Genomic DNA, 15,434 nt, shown 5'->3' on the forward strand with positions numbered 1-15,434 from the left:
AATTTCCAGAGGATGAAACAGGGACCTCCTCAGACGTCCCACGGTGCAGGCGACCAGAAGGGAAGGCGGTGGCAGCCTGAATGAGGTGACCGGGAAATCACATTCCACAAACAGAAATTCTCCATGTGCTTTACATCCTCTGTCTCTGAAGAACTATGCCAGCCTAACAGTCGCTAGAAAACCACCTTCAAGTGTCATTTCCCATTTCAAGCAAAGAAAACAGTGGTGGGGCATGAGGGAAAAACATAGCCATATGTTCTGGGGTATTAAATAAGGTTTTTTCTGTTATAAACGTATAATTTTACATTCTCAGTTTTCTGTATAATTGATATGCTTCCTAATTGGCAGACATAGTAATAAAAAGTGAATTCCAAGTGTAAGATTGGAGGACCCGTTCACATGGCTTCAGGTTCTGCTACTGTGTTTCAACTTAAGAAAATGGTTCTGTGCGTTGGTAACAAGGCCTGAGAGTCTGTGTGTGAGTCTGTGTGGCTGTCATCAGGGTTCGTGTTGGCTCGGTACCAGAGGATGTTACACTGTTACATTATCTTCTACAAAAAATCCTGAAAAAATGAAGGCTGAATAGACATACACACCCTCCCAAAATAATCCAAATGTCCACCGATATGAAAAACAGATGAATTACGGTTTCCATCGTGGAATATTCCTCAGCAGTGAAAACAAACTATAGCCACAGGTGCCAACTAGGATAAAGAAAACCTTTTAAACACGTTTAAAGTGAACTGACTAGGTGGAATTCCTCGATTACAGGCATCTGCTCCAAAATGGTCCTGTTCTGAATCCTGTGATGTAGAATGATATTTAGCAATCCTGTTTTGGGGCACATCTAGAAAAAAAGCAAAATAATGACTACACAATTTTAAATTCTTTGTAAATTATAACTATTACTATGAAAATTCTAAAAATGTGAAAATCTTCCCAACTGTTGTTGGACAAGCTTCAAAATAAATACCCTGGCATTGCTTGCCACACCCACAGGTGTGCCAAAATAAATGAAAATATAGCCTAAGTTAGTAGAATCGAAACCTGAAGATGTACGAGCCGTACCCCTGCCTCGCTATCTATACATCGTGTAGAAATTTAAGAGCAGGTAGTGACACTGCAATGCAAGGCTCAAACCAACTGGGTATTTGGAAACTTCTATGCAAATTAGCATTTTTGGTTTTTAAACACGGTGTTATTTGTACTTCAAACAGGTAACTTTTTGATTCCCTTGGAAAAAATATAGCCATAAACCTGGTCTAAAAAAAATAAATACGGGAGTGGGTATGAGAGAGAGTAGCTTAGAAATTTTAAAAGTATCAGCAGGGAGCAGTGGCTCATGCCTGTAATCCCAGCACTTTGAGAGACAGGCCCAAGGGGCCTTTGAGGACACCGGTCTCCTCTGCTGCCTTCCTGCTGGACTGACCTCAGGATATTCACTGGATTTCCACCCCTGTCTCATTTAACATCCCAAGGGTGGTCTTCATCCTCATCTGGGGCTCAGCTCTGCCCCAATTTCTTAAATCTCTGCCTTCAGAGCCTGAAAACACCCACGCCCAGGGTCACCCTAAGTCCACGTTTACCCCAGAGAGTCCCAATTTTATGTTTTCCCAGCATCGCCTTAGTGATAATTTATCCTGTCAATTCCAACTGCCTTCACACCTCACCCCTGCTGTCTCCCAGCAGACCCCACTCAGATGCACTTGCCCCAGACCCTACACCCAGGTCTGTGCATGCTGCCCTGCTTTGCCCATGTGGGGACCACCTCTCTTTCTTGAGGAATCAGCTGGCGATCATCTCCTTGTGGAGGGCTGCCCTGACTTCCAACTCTCTCCAGCAAAGGCAGAAGCCATCCTCGGTACTTCCCCAAAACTCAGGCCAAGTACGAAGATGGCGCAGATGTTAGCTGTGCCTGGGATGCCATGGGCAGGGTCCCCAGATGCTCTACACATGGCCCGGGGCACCGCCTGAACATAGCAAGTGCTGAAGAAACAAAACTGACATGCGCTGACCTCTGATAGGGCCCCCTTCACCATCCACATCTGTCTCCCCTCTGGACAGCAAAATCCACAAGACACGGAGGGCTTGTCTCACTCATCTTCAAACTCCCAGAGTCACCCTGGTAGGTAAAGGAGACTCAAATGTCTTCTGAAGGAAGCGGCTGGTTAGCTGCCAAGTTAAAGGGCCTCTGAAATTCAGAGCTCTGCATAGGAGTCCAGCAGACTTTATTATGAATGACTCCAACCACGGCAGAAGTGGCCGTGGAACCAGTGCTAACAAATTCAGGATTTGTTCACTGTTTCTCAGTTAATTATCACAACTCATTCTCACAGAGCAGCTGCGGACAGATCCTCAGACGTCTACACAGAGTGGGACGATGGCGCCGAGTCACGTGAACGTCCTGTTGCAGACTGGGAGACACCGGTCAGACATGGACCCAGGCAGAGCACAGACCTCACGTTAAATCTGCTCCCTGTAAACAGCACTCCCTGCCACGCCCTTTCCTATCCGCACAGCTTCTACAAATTCAACTCTCACACCTGACACCTAACAATACTGCACACCCCCATGTGAACGCCCCATTTACCTCCCAAAATGACCCGGCATGGCCGAGTACAAAAAATTTCAACATAAGGGAACTGGAGGGCATGTGGGGCTTTCTCGAGTACCTGCTGCCTCCTGATGGGAGGGTCCAATGCTTCACACCCCTAGTGAAGGGCGGGTCTCTTCGGCCCCCCGACTTTGACCTGGAGCTTAAATCAGCATTAACTAATTTCACTTTCCAGGACCAACTTCAAAGGCCTGCAAAGCCAGAGAAGGGAGAGGAGATGGAACACGCCCTCACCTCAGACCTGCCGCAAGCACGCACTTCTCAGATGCGTCCCAAGGTGCACAGCGTGTCCGATGCCTGTTTCACATCCACCGACCTGCAGGTCTTCTATGTGGCATCAGCCTCTTGGGCACTGGAAACAAGAGGTATAATGGCAAATCCCCTATGCAGCAAAGGTGAGGAAAAGGGACCCAACGCAATGGAACTGACCTTTTTCTGACAGTCTCAAAACAGAAGGAAAATACTGTACAACCAACTTCTCCTCACGCAGGTTTATTTACCTGTGACTCAGAGGCCATGACAGACAACTTCAGGTTCTCACCGATTCCTATTTTCCCCATCCAGGAAGCCTTTGTTTTTAATATCGTACACACTTGCCATTTTGTAGGCCAAAAACAGCAAATACTGCCAGTTTCCTATAGTTCAACTGAATAAAATATGATCATGGCCTTTTGTGAAACCATGAAGAAGAGGTGGATATCTCAGTATGTGTTTCCAGACTGGCTTTGTTCCTGAAGTGGTAACTCTGTTCACTCAGGATTTTAGACACTGAAGAATAAACATCAATATCCCACCAAGAAAATCAAAAAAATGAAATAATTTTGCATCCACCTTGGAGCCGTTTTAGGATAAGGCAGGACACAAACTTTTAAAAAGCTGCAGTTGTCCCTCTGTATACACAGGGACATGGATTCCAGAACACCCCCCGAGTTTACCCAAATCTACGTATCCACAGGACTCCACGGCCACCCTATGGAACCGCATGTAGGAAACGTCGGCCCTCCACAAAGCCAGGTGTTTTCAGTAAGGGTTTGGTTGGAAAATAATTAACATAAGTGTTCCTTCGAAGCTCAAAACCTATGTGGTTCAGGGTCAGCTGCATTTATTACTTGTGTCATATCTGAGGCCTGAAAGCCATCATTCTCGATACCTTAACGTGATGGTTAACAAACTAACTGTTCTGATTAGAAAGAGGAAAAAGCTTATTTTTAAGCTGACAATGAGAGTGGATGCGGCTACGGTGAACGGAGAACAGACCTAAGCAAGCACCAAGGCTGGGGTGACTGCCTGTGCTCAGACCCACCAGGGCCTGTTCCTCCATCTCCCTCTGCTGAAAGGGATAACCGCTTCTCCCCCACGACTAAAGGGCCTTTTTTAAATACTCACACGAGAAGTGCTATGAAAAGCTAAAAGGTCACAGATAACATTTTAAAAAATAAACATTAATGTAAGCATTTAACAAGCCCATTATGATTTTAAAAAAAATGGTAATAAGTTCTTGGGTGTGGTGGCTCATGGCCGTAATCCCAGCACTTTGGGTGGCCGAGGTGGGTGCATCACCTGAGGTCAAGAGTTTAAGACTAGCCTGGCCAACATGGTGAAAACCCTTCTCTAACGAAAATACGAAAATTAGCCAGGCATGGTGGCAGACGCCTGTAGCCCCAGTTACTTGGGAGGCTGAGGGAGGAGAATCACTTGAACCCAGGAGGGAGAGTTTGCAATGAGCCAAGATCGTGCCATTGCACTTCAGCCTGGGCGTTGAGTGTGAAACTCCATCCCAAAAAGAAAAAAAGATTATAAAGTTTTCTTTCCAATGAACTTATCATTCAGCCACCGAGGTATCCTATAGCTACTTATTCAGCCATGAGATACACAACAGGAGATATAGGCGAACAGGACACAGTTCTTCCCTGAAAGAAGGCTGCACCCTCAACAGAAGGGAGGCACATACTCCGAATGGAATCGGCATAGGGAACAGATGCTGCTGCAGGTGGAACTGGCTGCACAGAGCACCCGCTCAAGTGTCTGAGAAACAAGGAGCCGTTGGTGCCATCACCTTTCATACCTGAGCTGGGTGGTGATGACATCACTACCACTACCACCCGGGACAAAGAGCCCCAGAACCACACAATGAGCTTACAAACTCACCAAGGCGACGACCGAGTAATGTGCGTGGAGTGATGCGAACACGCAGACGTCAGGGCCACGCACGGAGTTGGTTTTGTGCATCAACCTGAGCGTGCCTAGGGTGCCCAGATGGCTGGTTCTGCATTATTTCTGTGTGAGATGCATGTTGGCCTCTGGACTGAGTGGAGACCCATCCTCGCCGGTGTGGGGGGCACCACCCTATCCACCCAGGGCCCGAGTAAAACAGCAAGGCGGGAAAACTGGGTTCACTCCACCTGTCTGGCTGATGGGCCAGTGACATTTGTCTTCTGCAGCCCGTGCTCCTGGGTCTCAGCTCCTCAGACCCGGGTGGGATCTGCACCCTCCGCTTCTCAAGTCTTCAAGCCACACCCTCCCAGGACTCCAGCTTGCAGGCTGTGTGTCCTGGGGCTTCTTGGACACTGTAGCCCCTGCAACAAGCCTCGCCCTGGAGACACACGCACACCCGGCTGGCTGTCTCTCTGGAAGCCCTGACTAAAAGCCGTCCCTGAAAGTGGTCTTCAGAGTTTCTTTCCAGCCCTAAGATCCCAGCACCCCTCCTACAATTCTAGGCGGAAAGGTGAACGGAGACCAATGGACAGAGGTGTGTGCGAGGACACACCAGGCAGCAGCACTAGGCAGGAGGGCACTAACACTCACTAAGCAAAGAATCAATGCTGCTTGCCACAAAAATGAGAGCAGTAAAGATTTCTTCAAACAGAAATGAGTTTGTTTCATGATTTGCTCTTAATACATAAGAAAGCATAAAATTAGGCCTATTAACAATTACGTAAGTCTTTAGAGGCCCTTGAACTACTTCTGTCCCTTTGTGTTTTTATAGAAAATAAGCCTGAGGTTAAAGAGAATAACGTCACTGGCCACAACTGGGGCCACGGGAGGACACAGCTTATACCCCTGAGGTCCCTGGGTGCCCCCAAGTCCTTCCCTTGCTATTTATGGAAATATGGGAGAAACCAGGAGGTCTGAGCACAGACCTGGCCGTGCTCCCGGGGGCCGAGGAAAGCACCCATCTGTCCAGTCTTCCCTCCACACCCCAAGGTTCCCTCTTACCCAGACTCTTGGGCTGACGCGGCTCATGCACTCAACAGCGCCATCATTAAACGCTTAGCTTCGCATCACGAGGGCCTCCTCTGGCCTCCTCTGACCACTCCTGAACCTGCAGTCAGCACTAGTCTGCAGGACACGCGTGGAAAAAGTTCATGGATCACGGTCTCCAACGAGGAAGGTGCCAGGCAAGGAGTCGGAGAGCCGGGGATGGAACAGCACTCACCCAGGGAGGCGAAGGCCAACAGAGGCCACCACCGAGGGCCTCCCTTCCCACCTTGAGGGCAGCTCACCCAGGAAAGCGAAGGCCGACACCGGCCACCACTGAGGGCCTCAAGGGCTCTCCCCACCCTGAAGGCGGCTGCGATCACATTTCCCATCGCACCAAGAGACCCCTGTATTGAGCACAAACCTTTCCAACCTTTGAATCAATAAGGAATCACAACACAGACATTCCCTCAATCCAAATGGCCAGCCCACAAAACAGACACGCAATCATGCACATTTCCTGTGGGAAAATCAGTCAGTCCCTGGGGCCTCGCGCCAGGGGTGGGGGAGCATCATGGGGAGATGCCCCAGCCCCAGCCTGGCTCTTCTCTCTACAGCTCCTTTTCCCTCCTCTTCCCCCCGCCCCTTCCCACCCCCTCCTAGCCTCAGAGGCTCCTTCCTCAAATTCTTTCCCCTTGATGAAGTCATTCATGCCCAAAATACAAGGCAAAGTCATGGGGGCTAAAAAGAAAATCCATACCGTGCCTCGCGTTTTAGATTCTCATAAGTTTGAGAATAACCAAGCAAGAATCTTTGGCATGTGAATGCGGTCTGAAGGCATCTGAGCACAATGCCCGGCACTGGCCCGGAGTGGATCATGGGTGTCTCGGACATCTTCGCAACTCTACGCCAATTATTTTGAAACATACCAGCAGAATAGAACCATGTGAATAGCTGCTTCTCAGTTAAAAGTAGGAAAAGACTCCAAAAGTTGCCCTCAAGGAACATCCTTCCCACCAGGAGTTTTCTGCATCGGGTCCTTCAGGCATAGTCAAGGCCCCTGGGCCCAACTTCCTCATCCCTGCGTCATAAAGCAGCAAAGACAGTGAGGAATAAAGCAAGTGAAGGAGTCAGTCCCGCACAAAACGGGCTCCAGAAGCCACAGCCACTCTCCCAGTGTGGGAGCCAAGTTCAGAGACCTGGAAACACCAGCTTTCCCAGGGAGGAGGGCAGAACAATGCCATTTCCCCCTAGTTTAGGGAGACACCACCCCACGTCCTCTGGCCTTAATAGAAGAGACACTTCACATAAATGATTTCAATGACTCCACCACACACAGAAAGTGGGCTAAGGGCTAACACACCCAAATAAATGCCAGGCAAAAACACATTAAATGAACACACAGATAACCAAGGTTCTCCTGTTATCCACGAAATATTCAGAAACAAATCCAGTAAGCAATCTCTTTGCAATCAAAAGACCAATTCAGAGGTGCAGATTAAAAATAAACATACAGGCCGGGCGCGGTGGCTCACGCCTGTAATCCCAGCACTTTGGGAGGCCGAGGCGGGCGGATCACAAGGTCAGGAGATCGAGATCATGGTGAAACCCCGTCTCTACTAAAAATAGAAAAAAAAATTAGCCGGGCGCAGTGGCGGGCGCCTGTAGTCCCAGCTACTCGGGAGGCTGAGGCAGGAGAATGGCGTGAACCCGGGAGGCGGAGCTTGCAGTGAGCCGAGATTGCGCCACTGCACTCCAGCCTGGGCGACAGAGCGAGACTCCTTCTCAAAATAAAATAAAATAAAAAATAAAAAAAAAAATAAATAAAAAATAAAAAAATAATAAAAAATAAATAAAAAATAAAAAATAAAAAATAAAAAATAAATAAAAAATAAAAAATAAAAAATAAAAAATAAAAAATAAAAAATAAAATAAAATAAAATAAAATAAAAATAAACATAAAACTGAACCCTTAATACACCAAGAACCAAATTCCATGGAAGTGTTATCACATCACCACCTCCCAGCTGAAGGAAGCAGCACTGGCCACTGACCAGCTGTTCACTCGTGGGTCAGTGAACGAAAGGCAGTGCTGTCCAGGACAACAATGAGATGTTAACCTGAAAAGGGCAAAATTGCAGAGGCTGGAGGGACCTTCCAGGTAACCCGGCCCCCTCAGTGGACAGAGTACTCCCGTGGGGCCACAGAGCCCAGAGCTCCAGTGTGTTCGGGGCAAGGACTCAACTGCAACCCTGATGATGTCCGAACGCCTTCTGCCCTTCTGTGTCTCTGCCCCACTAACGGGGAATCCGTGAATGCTAAGGAAATGTAACGCATTTTACAATACATGTAGATTTTTAGCAAATTAAAGATAAACAGTGACAAACTTTGAGAATTAACCAAAATATAGTTCAATGAATGCCCAAACTCAAAGCTAGTCTCCAAGAGGTGATAAGCTGTGTGTGGTGGTTAACGCCTGTAAATCCCAGCCGTTGGGGAGGCTGAGGCAGGAGAATCACTTGAGCCTAGAAGGTTGGGGTTGCAGTGAGCTGTCATTGTACTACTACACCCAGCCTGAGAAACAGAGTGAGACTGTCAAAAACAACCAAACAAAAACAAATTAAAGGAGTTCAAATGAACTCGCCCATACCCTTTAAATTTTCATTTGAGTACATGGGGTGATCTAGTTCCTTTTTCCCTTGCAATACATGAATAATCTAATAATTCAATATAATCTAACAATTACATGGGAAAATTTAATTATTTTCCCATTTCATTATTCCCTATCTCAGGGAAAAAGTTAAAAGTATTCCCTATTTCAGGGAAAAAGTTAAAAATCATTTTAAACCTTCCTTCCACAAAACAGTATACTCAGTCATCTCTATCTGCTTTATCATGTGGAATTCAGCTTCACATGTCTATAATACGGTTTTTGTTAAACAGCGTTTATGTAGACAGGCAAGAGAAAGAAACACTTGGTCTATGTAGAAGCAGCAGAAGACACGTTTTAACAGAAAAGGGAGAAGATACCACCGTGTGAATCTGGAAATTCTGTCCTCATCTTGTCCACACACACAGAAAACACCCAAGCACGTGCCTAGTGTCCAACAGGAGCACAGAAAGGACAGGGATCCCTCCAGTTGTTTGATGACCAGCCCCACTTGTCACCGCCACATAACAAAATCCGCACGGCAACTTCAGCAGGTTTCATTCACGATTCCACGGAAATCAGGCTGAAGAACATACAGATGTTTTGCCCACATTTAAAAATCCAAGTGTGGGACTCATAGAAATAAAACACATTATGGGTTCACTTAACTTTTCCAAATTTTTACTTGGAGAAACCTATAAAGTTCTTGTCAGTTACATCCTTAAGTTTTTCAATAATTTTTAAATGCAAAGGTCGGGCAAGACTTGTAAAGAGGTACACACATACGGCCCGGCACGGTGGCTCACACCTATAATCCCAGCACTTTGGGAGGCTGAGGTGGGCAGATCACGAGGTCAGGAAACCGAGACCGTCCTGGCTAACACGGTGAAACCCCGTCTCTACTAAAAATACAAACAATTAGCCAGGCGTGGTGGCGGGTGCCTGTAGTCCCAGCTACTTGGGAGGCTGAGGCTGGAGAATTGCATGAACCCGGGAGGCAGAGCTTGCAGTGAGCTGAGATCGCACCACCGCACTCCTGGTGACCGCACTGCCTGGGTGACAGAGGGAAATAGTCTCAAAAAAAAACACAAAGCAGGTACACACATACATGCCACGTTCTTCTCTCAAAGAGACAGGCCCTTTTTTAAGATTCCAGAAGTAAATGTGGTTGTCACCCTGCTTTTGAGAGGATGGGCTGTGTTTTAAGCATGAACACACTTTCCTCCATGCACCAAGGATGCACCATGGAGGCAGTGCTGCCGCCACCTCCCTAGTCTCTGCTCAGCGTGGGGCAAGGGGAGCTCAGTTGTCTCCCATATACACCGTTAACAGGCCAGGTGCTCAGAAGGAGGCTTCCAGGACTCGCTGTAGGCATTTATCAGCAGGGCAGGCAGTGCCTCGTGCTGGTGGGCATCCAGCAGTAAGGGGGTCTTGCACTTCACTCCCTGGGCCCAGCCCCAGACAGAGGAGAAAGAGACACCTGTATCATAACTCACATGTATTTATAGATACACAGAGACACTGCAGTGCAAGGTGCAGAACTAGAAGGAATCATGGAAATAAGAGGGAAGACATTTGGTTACGACTGGCAGAGCCACTTCAAGCCTCAGCACTTCCTGCCGGAGCCCTCCCTGACCAGACTCCTCCAGGGTCACTGCCACTGCCTTGCCCAGCTCATGACAGGGCAGACAGTGACAGAGCCTCAGAACAACCTCCCACTCCTTCCTCACCAGTACAGGGGACGAGCTGTTCATGAGTGTCCCAAAGCCTGAATGCGGGAACACAGAGGTGACTGAGCAGAAAGGGGGACAGCCACAATGGCCGCGGGTGTGCAGATATTGCGGGGCGCCCCAGCAGCCCCTTCCGTCTTAAAGAGGACGGCCACGGGTGTGCTGATGCTCCCGCGTGACCCAGCCGTCCTCTCCACCTTATAGGGGAATGGCCACGGGTGTGTGGACATTCCCGGGTGCCCCAGAGCCCTTTTCACCTTAAGGAGATTTTCAGTCTCATATCAGTCTCCAAACTATTCAGTGAGGTTGGAAGAGTATCACTGTGGACCAACACTGATTGGCACCAAGTAAGGGCAATTTTATAACCATGTCTCAACCATGAAACAATCAGGTCTTTGGCTATCTGGTCTAAGCTTTTTCTGTAACAAAGTTGGATAATTAAGTTGAACTTTGGTTTTCCAAAGCTTGTTACAGAAACCACATCTTCCTAGGTGTGGCTCTGTGGTGTCACGTGCACACATCAGTAGCCAGGCTTGCCAAGACTCACGGCACGTTACACGTTCACCTGAGAAGGCTGCTCAATCACTGAGGGCTCTGGCATGCTCTGAAATGAATTTGCCACTTCAGTCTACACTCTATTCCCTTGTTTGGTTAAAGAAACCCAAGCAGAATGTGTTTTGGTCAATCACGTGCTGACCCAACTGCAGAGGTTTTAACTAGAGTACTTTCATTGCATCATAGAAAGCAAAGTCATATAGATCAACTCATTATTACCACTCCAAAGGTTTAGTAAATCTCTAGATAATCAGGCAAACATTTTAAGAAGCTACATTAAGGTTTACAATACTCAAAATTTAAAACTACATCCATGCTTCCAAAAACCACCATTCCCATTTTAGATGGCCAAATGCATATGAGAAAGAAAGAAACGTGCTGAGCACATTTTTTGGGTAATCTTATGGAGAAACTGCCACTTTAAAAATGGCTCTAGTTCCTGGCTCCAGATGGGTGTGGTGGGTTGCCTCACTCAATTTCAACTCCACCTGAAGCTGGGAAACTAGAAATCCATTCCCAGACTCCAGGGCCCCAGAATTCCCAGTTCTGGAAACAGCCTGGAATGCAGACCTGTAGCAGAGAATTCTTTCCTGCCCACCCTAACTGTCGTCTGTGGAAGGCGACAGTCAAAGACAAGTCCACCCCCCTAGGCGCAACCGCACCACGAAGAACCATTTCAAGGTGGGAGGTGATTGATTAGTGGGAACAGGCAGTTTAGCTAATCATTCATAAGGCAGAGAAGGGGGGTTTGAAGGCCTGTATCTGGCCTTGCCCTCGGTAAATGGTCATCCGCCAGTCAGCCTAAGCCACATGGGAAGGGGCTTCTTGCAGTAAAAGTGGGGGCGCAGTTGTGGGGAGGGGGAGTGTCTTAACCATCACTGTTTTACAGGATCACAGGGCTCAGGCAATGTTCAGTATTGTCACACACCAAGGTTTTTATAGTCTGAAGAAAACTACAGTCCTAAAGTGTCAGTTCTCAAAGCCTTTAAGTTCCTCCTGCTAAGATTCCCAGAGGGTCTCCACTTCTTGCACCGAACCCCAACTTGCACAGGCACCTGTGCCTTCCTCCTGCAGCAAATGCAGATAAGAAGCTGTGGCTCTGCTGCAGTAATGATGCCATGCAGCCCTAACACCACAGCAGAGCAATGGCTCTGGCCTGAATGTCCCCAAAACCTCATGCTGAAACCATCTCTGATGGGATACATTAAGAGGTGGGGTCCTTGGGAGGTCCTGCTCTCAGGACTGGGGTTGGTGTCCTTGTTGGGAGGCCTGCTCCTCCACCACCTGAGTTCTGACGAGACGACCGCTGCCATGCAAGACCCGGCGAGATGCTGCCCTCTGTGAGCCACAGGCCCTGGGGCACCAGATGTGCAGGTGCCTTGACCTTGGACTGCCTTGACCTTGGACTTTCCAGTTTCCAGAGCTGTGAGCAATAAATGTCTCTTTACAAATCACCCAATCAACAGCAACCGGACAGAGGCAGTAATGTCACAACATGAGTCACTTTTCTCAGTGGGCCAGAGGACTCCCCATGAGCCACCACTGTGAAACAAGAACTCCCTGGAGGTTGGAAAGGGGTTCACAAGGAATTCTACCCAGCACCAGGGTGTCTGTCCTTTCTTGCAGGAAGATAACTGAGCCATGGCAGGAAACTACAGGGTGGGTGGGGCTGGACAGTAATGTGTCACCTGCTCATCTAAGCCTCAGTCTCCTGCCTCTCATCACGACAGTAGGGATAACACCCCCCTCACCTGAGCTGTTGGGGGAGGTAAGAGTGCTGGGTGATTAACAATTGTTAGCTCCACAGAAATTAGGCAAAGAATCCGCCCCATGTCTTATAAAACCAAACCAGCCCAGGAATTCCACATCACTACTAATTTGCATGGGAAAATGCCAAATTCTCCTAAGTTCTGGCATGTCTTTTGTATTAATAAAGTTTGCAGAGTTTTCACATACTAGTAAATAAAACAGGAAAATAAATCATACAATTTGGAGGCTGAAGCAGGAGAATCACTTGAGCACAGACAGTGGAGGTTGCAGTGAGCCAAGACCTCGCCACTGTACTCCAGTCTGGGTGACAGACTCCACCTCAAAAAATAAAAAAAAAAAGATTTTGCTGCTTCATACTAGTAAAGTGGGCAGATTCTACATGCCAACTCTTATTCAAAGGTCGCCTAACACTGACTCAGGAACTCTCGCCCTGATGTGCTTGGAGTTTTAATCCTAACAGTGTTAAAGACCACCCCCCAAGGAGCTCTGAACAAGTACTCCAGGTATACGCTGAACAAGACCACACACTCTCTGACCGAAATCTAACTTCACAGACCCAAACTACAGAACCGCAGAAGACACTGCTTCTGTCCAACTTTTTGTTCTGTCATCGTTTGTGTCCATTATTTCCTACAAACCGTCTCATTAGAATTTAGGGCACACAAAAGGCCAATACAACAGGGTTACTTTTCAAAGGTTTGGAGGTGAAGAACAGATACAATGCATTAACTTCCTATTGCTGCTGCAACAAATTACCACAAATGCAAACCTCCTCTCAGCCCTGGAAGTCAGGAGTCCCAGGGCTGAAGTCAAGGGGTCAGTAGCTTGTATTCCTGCCTGGAGTCTCCCAATTCATAGAGGCCACCATGCAGCTTGACTCACAGCCCCACACCCCTCCTACCACTGCCCCGGCCTCAGCCCTGCACCCCTCCGGCCCCTGCCCCACACTCGCCCTCAGCCCCACAGCCCTCTGGCCTCTATCTCGTCCTCAGGTCTCCTCCTCTGAGGCAGACCCTCGTACTCCCTCTCATCAAGGCACATGTGAGAACACTGGACCCACCTGGACAACCCAGGGTCCTCCCCCATCTCACTGTCCATTACACTCACATCTGCAAAGCCTCTTTTGCCATGGAAACTTCATTATACTAACAATCATTTAACAAGTGCATTATAATGATGTGAAAATTGGCATCGTTTTCCTCCTAATGAACAGATCAGTCACCCATGTACCCATGTAACCTATAAATATTTGACTATTAAATATACAATACTGTAGGAGACAGAGATGAGGAAGACGGTTCCTCCCTGAAAGACGACTGGACCTTAGACGGAGGGATGAACATTCTGAACAGGATCAACGTAACTCAACATTTGAGTCGGAGAGGCCAAGCAATGAGACTTTCAAAAAAGCAACCAGAAAGTATGTACTGTGCCTGTAGTTCATATCTGCGCCTGGCGTCATGAGCACGAGCGTGCGGACACGCACACAGGGCCCAAGTTTAAGATCAAATATAAGGAGCTTTCCACTGTAGTATTTAACTAGATCTTGTTACAAAATAGCTTCCTGATTGCAGTTTTTATCCAAAAAGTTCTCTGTAATTAAGGAAATTAATTTTCCCCTAAAAGACATTTATCTACCTATCATCCCATATAAACTAAATGGGCCTATTAAAGAAAAAAGACAAATGTTTGATTTAGGGGTTTGCCTACGACTTGGATAAGCATGATTTTCTTCTGCAACCAGGGAGCAGCTGGACCAGACTGGAGGGAAGGAAGAACAAATTTCCACTCCGACCTCAGTTGGGCACCAGAGTCTTCCCTGTCAGAATGTGGGTGTGGTGCTTCCCACACACCAGCCTCTGATGAAACTCAGCCCAAGGGTGTGGGAAAATGCTGTCTACTTCTGAAAAATCTATAAAGTACAGACACATCAAAAGCTTCAGAAGACTGTAAAGGGCCAAGGAGACCACTACACCCTTGGAAATTACAGAAAATGCTCAGCATCACACGTGCCTGAAGTCCAGGGTCAGCTCCCAGCTGCTGCGACACCTTGAGCACAGCCCTGGCTTCCCCTCTGATGCAGAGAGCTGGTCACTCTGCCGGCAGCACTCAGAGCTCAGAACATTCTAGATGAAAGCAACGTGTTCCTTTTAAAATGGGGAACCAGGGCAGCACAACTGAAGCTCTACGACTGTCTCAACTACTGGGTTTCGGGGTAGCATTAGGAAATCGTGAGAATCCAAATCTCAATTTCATACAGACTCCAGATTCACTGCAGGTTCCAGAATTTCCTGAAACATTCTTCCAATTTATCACTCAGGATTCCCTTGCCAAAGCTAATAAAGTCTACATTCCTTACGGAAAACCCACCATAAGCATCACCACAAATAAGATCAACTGACGCCCGCCCTTCGCACCAAACACAGAAACTGTTACTCACACAAGACTGTGCTGGAGGCAGCTCTCAGCTGAAGCCGAATCCGTGAGACTTCATTATCCCCATTTTGGATTGAGTGTGAAGACTCTCAGCAAACCAAGGCCCCAGTGTGAAGCAGAGAACAGATCCTCTGATGCCTGCCTGAACATTTCCTTCCCACCTCTGTCTTGCATACTGAACACCCTCAGAGCTACTGAGTCACCCACATTTGCAGGTCATTTATCCAGCCACCAGGATAACACAATTATGCGATAAAAATGGTTCTCAGGGCTTTGTCATACTCAACAAGGAAGCTCAGAAGGGTAGGTAAGCGCAAGAAAGGGGGAAGCGTCCTCCAAACAGACAAAAACCAAGGAAAACCGTGCAGAGACTCGAGAGAGAGAGCAGAAACAGAGCCCGCTGCAGCTTTTCAGGTCCTGCTAGCCGCAGCCCTGCGTTAGGTGGCACCATTTCCACGGATGCATCCTACTGGGCCCATTT

The 15,434-nt window shown here is 47.8% G+C and overlaps 1 long non-coding RNA gene across 1 annotated transcript in view; it reads right to left on the bottom strand.

Moving 5' to 3' along the window:
* LOC140711236 (uncharacterized) overlaps positions 1 to 15,434 on the bottom strand; it is a 57,565-nt gene that overhangs the window by 19,691 nt on the left and 22,440 nt on the right. The window contains exon 2 of the long non-coding RNA XR_012092390.1: positions 2,849 to 2,966. This is a non-coding gene — a long non-coding RNA (uncharacterized lncRNA). The remainder of the gene's footprint in view (positions 1 to 2,848; positions 2,967 to 15,434) is intronic.

This window comes from Chlorocebus sabaeus, unplaced genomic scaffold, assembly GCF_047675955.1.
Source record: "Chlorocebus sabaeus isolate Y175 unplaced genomic scaffold, mChlSab1.0.hap1 unalloc_scaffold_362, whole genome shotgun sequence".
In the NCBI taxonomy this organism is placed as follows: domain Eukaryota; kingdom Metazoa; phylum Chordata; class Mammalia; order Primates; family Cercopithecidae; genus Chlorocebus; species Chlorocebus sabaeus.